This window comes from Pholis gunnellus (assembly GCF_910591455.1).
Source record: "Pholis gunnellus genome assembly, chromosome: 21".
Classification (NCBI taxonomy): Eukaryota; Metazoa; Chordata; class Actinopteri; order Perciformes; family Pholidae; genus Pholis; species Pholis gunnellus.
The window spans coordinates 14,479,612-14,486,193 of record NC_136548.1 but is presented as its reverse complement, the minus strand read 5'-3'; the positions used below and the strand labels follow the sequence as shown (position 1 = coordinate 14,486,193).

Here is a 6,582-nt window from a genome sequence, read left to right as displayed (position 1 = left end):
GGCGATATGAAAACAAGTGCGCAGTCTGTTTCTAAGCATCATGGAAAAGTACAAGCATTTTGCATATATCATTCTGTATTTTTCCACCAGCTAACAATGTCATCGTGCCATTATGCTATTGGATAGAAGAGACCAGCTGATCTAGACAGTTGAGCTCATGATCAACAGCCCCAAACAACAACAAGGAAATGAGTGTGCGTGCCTGAGGAGTGATTGCCAGATGTATGAGAACTAAACCACGGGCTTAGGCGTGCAAGAGTATTGACTGAACTTGAGCCAGAGCTTCATCAGAGGCATCTATTTTGTCTTTTCTCATGTGATTTTGAGATGGGCGCATGGGAGAGTTTTTCCCCTGTCTCAGCTTGCTTTTTACCCAAAATATTGTATATCTATTAGAACATGGTGAAACTCTGTAATTTGTATGACATTTTCATATTGTTGTGGAAAATCATTTTACCCGCTTATATTGATCAAGGATGGGGTGCTGTTTACTGGAACATCCTGCTCCAGGCCGTGGCAGTAAAAGAAGGGCGTAACAACAGACACACATATAAATAAGTTTTATCCGTGAGGCATAGAACATGTGCATATACAGTAAGGGCTTGTTATTCGTCAGCAAGAAGAAGAGGATATGTGTGCAGGCAGTCAGCTAATGCATGGATCACAACTTATAGAATGCAAGCTTGTGATAGTTTGCACAAAAACAAGTTACTCATAAGAATATCAAATTTCCATTACAATTGGCATAAGGAGGTGTGACACAGTGACCTACTTTCAGGCCAATAAGAAACGGGGTGTGCCGGTTAAGTCCTCCCACATACTGTATATAAGATGCAGCACATGGACCTGTCCTGTCAGAAGTCTCAGCTACAGCTAATTAATTAATTTTCACTTGATTGATTTTTGTCTTCTTTTCTTTGGAAAAAATGGTGAGATAATCTTGCTCCAGGAAAAAAATATGTATTTTTTCAACTGTGCCATGAGAACAATAATAATGTCTGACCTTTTGTTTTCTATTCCTCAAGTCGTCCGTGGTTGCCACCCAGCTGATCCCCAACAATACTGCCCTGACTCCGGCGATGATGATGTCGAAGTCGGTCAGCCCAGCGGGCATCCCTGCCGGGGAGATGTCCAGCATAGTGGGAAAGCAAGTGAACCGGATAGTGGCTAAGGACGAAACCCTCATGCCAAACATGGTGAAGACGTACAAGTAATTCTGAGGGTGCCAAGGAGTTTCTTTCCAAAACCAGAAGAAGAAATGCCCCCTCTCACAATTAACCTTGTTTTTGTCACAAACCCAACTCTGTCCGGATGTTAACTGAACATGTCAAAACCTGTGGAGACTATGTTGAGATTTGATGTTCTGAAAAGAAAGAATAAATAAAATGTTATCCAAATTTCCTGCCTGAGGTTTTTTCTTGTCTTTGCTCCATCGCTTTGCTGCTCGGATCGACTCACTCTGTGTGCCACATTCACTTTGTACTCTCCTTCTCATGGTAGGTTCATTATTTTTAGACACAAAATTAAAAGGTATGAAACACGCATTACTACTTTGCAGTTAAATATTTAACATTTATTCCAACACGAAAAAAAGCAGTAAATAAAACTTTGACAAACACGTCAGGACATGAATGATGTAAAATTAAGCTATGATGAGTTTTCACTGTTAATTTACCATCTCAATTAAATGTTGATGCCTCCATGACCAAGTTAAGCAGATGAGACTGAGGACAACTATGTAGAAGAAAAGATGTTCACTTTGCCAAATATGGCTAGCTTGACAGAGTTATCCATGGATATATAAATATATATATATATATGTATATTTATAAATTATTTATTTCTAACTATACATCCATTTCTCAGACAGGTGCTTCATATCCCTCACTCCCGTAACTGTCCATGCTGGATCTGTCCCCATTGTTTTAAAAAGCTAAATAAGTTATTAACATGACTGCATCCAGCGAGCCAAACCTGTCTGGTGTACAGCTACTAGAGAAGCTTTGCATGTACCGCTTACCTTTCCCTCTAGTCTGCTGTCTGATTGTGAGGTCAGGTTGATCTGGGATCAGCTCTTTCACTGTAGTTTCTCCGCCAAAGTTCTCCTCTCAAATGGGTCTTTTGAGCTCGCGCTCCTGTAGAGACTAGTTCTGACGAGCATGCGCAATTTGGGGCAAAACTGATTGTACCGATGTTTAAATTATATGAGGACGCTGATTGGCTAAATTGTTACACATTTACATTTTTGATCAGCAATTGGCTAAACTGCTTCATAGACCCGCCTCCTGTGGGCACGTCCTCCAGAGCCCCAGCGCTGCTGAGACATGCAGACAGGCGGCGAGGACGTGCAGGAAAAGCAGATATTTTGAGCAGATATCATATTTTACACATATTACTGGGTGCATTTCATATTTCAAAAACACAGATATTTATAATTTGCATAGTTTTTTATTCATCGCTTTTGTTTATTGCTGCTTGCAGCTTCAATTAGAATTGCCACAATCATTACCGCAAATGTAAAGAGAGTCAGAGTTCTTTATCGACCCTCTTGAATGCATTCTTTTTTCTTCCTGCATAATCATTAACATGCAACTATTTATTAAACCAAATCTTAGTTTAACAAGAAGATCTGCAAGATGCTTTCTTAACAACACTTACCACAGTTCAATTTAGAAGCTTATCAGGTGAGAACAGTACGAAAAGGTCATTACACATTTGGTCAGTTAATACTTTCTGCTAACACGTTAATATTTTTACACGTTAAGATTTCTGGTGTTTTTTTTAGGGAAAACACAAATAGAAGTAATGTTGTACTTGAACCACTAGATAGAGCTGTTGTACAGCTGGATTCATCCAAGCGAGCTTTTCAACTCATCTCTGACTGAATACAGATAGGAACGTTGTTTAACTCCATCCAGCCAGTATTGTAGTGAACTGTACACTGTTTATTGTGTGCATTAATGTCCCAAATGTCCCAAAAACACTGACTTGCAGTAATCCTGCTGTCTGTAGCTCAGGATCAGAGGATTTCCCCAAGATTATGAAAAGTTTTGTTAATCTGTTGTTTTCTAATATGTGATATGAACATCATCATCTCTGTTTGAAAAAATGTACCCCTGCCAACTTGTCCTAGCACTTATTAAAATTGTGTTTGTAGTCTCTACCTAGATACATGGCCCGCTGTATTTGAGGAAGGTTACATTTTTCGAGGGTGCTACGTTTGGCCCTTCAATAGTCATAGTTTCTAAATGTTGCGTAACAGCACGTACTGAAGGTAGAGAGACAATCCTATTTAAGAGAGACAGCAGCAAGATGATAGGCTAATGTTAGAAAAACTATATTCGACACCAAGTGTGAAATCAATAATCAGGAGATTTATTCTTGCAAGAAGGAACAGGATACAGCACATACAGTTCTGCATCTCGTAGCTGCTCAGAGCTCTGTCTCTAAGTCCCTGTCTTTTATACACTGTGACAAACAACTTTCACACATGGTATAGTGAAGGTTTGGACCAGTTCCAACCATCTTCTTGGTTGATTCATGTTACCTGTGTGGGTGCCTGTCCAGGTGCGCACCTCATTGAAGCAAATGTGGATCTGTCTTCAAAAACATTCTGTGATTAGCAAGTTCATATGAAAATGAAGGCGATATGAAAACAAGTGCGCAGTCTGTTTCCAAACATCTTGGAAAAGTACAAAGATTTTGCACACATCATTCTGTATTTTTCCCAACAGCTAACAATTGTGTCATTGTGCTATTGGATAGAAGAGACCAGCTGATCTAGACAGTTGAGATCATGATCAACAGCCCCAGACAACAACAAGGAAATGAGTGTGCATGCCTGAGGAGTGATTTCCAGATGTATGAGAACTAAACCACGGGCGTAGGCATGCAAGAGTATTGACTGAACTTGAGCCAGAGCTTCATCAGAGGCATCTATTTTGTCTTTTCTCATGTGATTTTGGGATGGGCGCATGGGAGAGTTTTCCCCTGTCTCAGCTTGCTTTTTACCCAAAATATTGTATATCTATTAGAACATCGTGAAACTCTGTAATTTCTATGACATTTGCATATTGTGGTGGAAAATCATTTTAGCTTATATTGCTCAAGGATGGGGTGCTGTTTACTAGAACATCCTGCTCCAGGCCGTGGCAGTAAAAGAAGGGCGTAACAACAGACACACATATAAATACGTTTTATCAGTGAGGCATTGAACATGTGCATATACAGTAAGGGCTTGTTATTCGTCAGCAAGAAGAAGAGGATATGTGTGCAGGCAGTCAGCTAATGCATGGATCACAACTTATAGAATGCAAGCTTGTGATACTTTGCACAAAAACAAGATATACTTTACTCACAAGAATATCAAATTTCCATTATAATTGGCAAAAGGAGGTGCGACACAGTGACCTACTTTCAGGCCAATAGAAAACGGGGTGTGCCGGTTAAGTCCTCCCACATACTGTATATAAGATGCAGCACATGAACCTGTCCTGTCAGAAGTCTCAGCTACAGCTTTCACTTCGTTCTCCGCTAAGTAATTAATTTTCACTTGATTGTTTTTTGTCTTCTTTTCTTTGGAAAAAATGGTGAGATATTCTTGCTCCAGATGTGAGCCACAGTAAAATTACATTTTTACTGTTTAGAAAGACAGAGAACCTTTAAGAAAACATTTTAGATTTTTTTTTTCAACTGTGCCATGAGAACAATAATAATGTCTGACCTTTTATTTTCTATTCCTCAAGGCATCCGTGGTAGCGAAAGTGGCGATTGACAACAATACTGCCCTGACTGCCGGGATGATGACATCGAAGGTGGTCTCCCCAATGGGCATCCCCGCCGGGGAGATTCCCCAACTAATCAGCAAGCAAGTGAACCGGTTAGTGGCTAAGGACGAAACCATCATGCCAAACATGGTGAAAGGCTACAAGTAATTCTGAGGGTGCCAAGGAGTTTCTTCCCAAAACCAGAAGAAGAAATGCCCCCTCTCACAATTAACCTTGTTTTTGTCAGAAACCCAAGTCTGTCCGGATGTTAACTGAACATGTCAAAACCTGTGGAGACTATGCTGAGATTTGATGGTCTGAAAAGATAAAGCATATAAATAAAATGTTGCCCAAATTTCCTGCCTGAGGTTTTTTCTTGTCTTTGCTCCATCGCTTTGCTGCTCGGATCGACTCACTCTGTGTGTGCCACATTCACTTTGTACTCTCCTTCTCATGGTAGGTTTATTATTTTTAGACAAAAAATTAAGGTATCAAACACGCATTACTATTTTGTAGTTAAATATTTAACATTTATTCCAACACAAAAAAAGCAGTAAATAACACTTTGACAAACACGTCAGGACATCTTATTTTTGTCACCCTCACAGGCAATTCAGGATAATATAATAATATATATATCATATAATAAGATTCAGTATAATATAAAACACACACATATATGTATATATCTATATATAGAATAGAACATGTTTATTTATTGAGACACCCCTATGGACTTTGTTAGGTAAAGATCAGGAGAAGTAAACATGAAGTGTAATTAGGAATAATGGTGTTAAATTAAGCTATAATGAGTTTTCACTGTTAATTTACCATCTCAATTAAATGTTGATGCCTCCATAACCAAGTTAAGCAGATGAGACTGAGGACAACTATGTAGAAGAAAAGATGTTCACTTTGCTGTAGTTATCCATGGATATATAAATATATATATATATATATATATATATATATATATATATATATATATATATATATATATATATATATATATATATATTTAAATACAACGATTTATTTATAACTATATATCCATTTCTCAGACAGGTGCTTCATATCCCTCACTCCCGTAACTGTGCATGCTGGATCTGTCCCCATTGTTTTAAAAAGCTAAATAAGTTATTAACATGACTGCATCCAGCGAGCCAAACCTGTCTGGTGTACAGCTACTAGAGAAGCTTTGCATGTACCGCTTACCTTTCCCTCTAGTCTGCTGTCTGATTGTGAGGTCAGGTTGATCTGGGATCAGCTCTTTCACTGTAGTTTCTCTGCCAAAGTTCTCCTCTCAAATGGGTCTTTGAGCTCGCGCTCGCCTGTAGAGACTAGTTCTGACGAGCATGCGCAATTTGGGGCAAAACAGATTGTGTAATTAAAGATTCGGGGATGTTGGACACAATCAGCTGACAGCCTCTCTGAGCCTGTGAATCCATCATCCATCAAGCTGTTGTAACTCGACTGTACTTTGTCAAAACTGTCCCAAACTTGACATCATGACTGTCATGACTTTAGGACTTCTGCATGCCAATATTAACTCATAGTCATAGAGCCACCTACTGGCAACCACGGCCGTAAGCAGGATTCTATAAATACAGCGGCCCAAACACTGAACTTATTAAGAGGATTTGTGGCACAACCCCAGAAAAAGACTTCTCTGATCTAACTACGTGCAAACTAAGATGTTTGAAGAGCAGAAATGAGATATAGTACATTTAATTGTTTTTGTTCATTTTGGAGCCAGGCCGAAATGTAAAGTAATTTCATGCAACGTGAAGTTTGTTCAATAAAATCAAACTGCACC

The 6,582-nt window shown here is 39.0% G+C and overlaps 2 long non-coding RNA genes across 2 annotated transcripts; both read left to right on the top strand.

Moving 5' to 3' along the window:
• The first annotated feature begins 860 nt into the window (after positions 1-860).
• On the top strand, positions 861-1,397 carry LOC306712968. The gene is made up of 2 exons (XR_013767572.1): positions 861-929; positions 1,026-1,397. It is a non-coding gene; the product is annotated as an uncharacterized lncRNA (long non-coding RNA).
• A 3,101-nt stretch (positions 1,398-4,498) lies between these two features.
• Positions 4,499-5,121, top strand: LOC306713552. The gene is made up of 2 exons (XR_013767598.1): positions 4,499-4,589; positions 4,746-5,121. It is a non-coding gene; the product is annotated as an uncharacterized lncRNA (long non-coding RNA).
• The last annotated feature ends 1,461 nt before the right edge of the window (positions 5,122-6,582 follow it).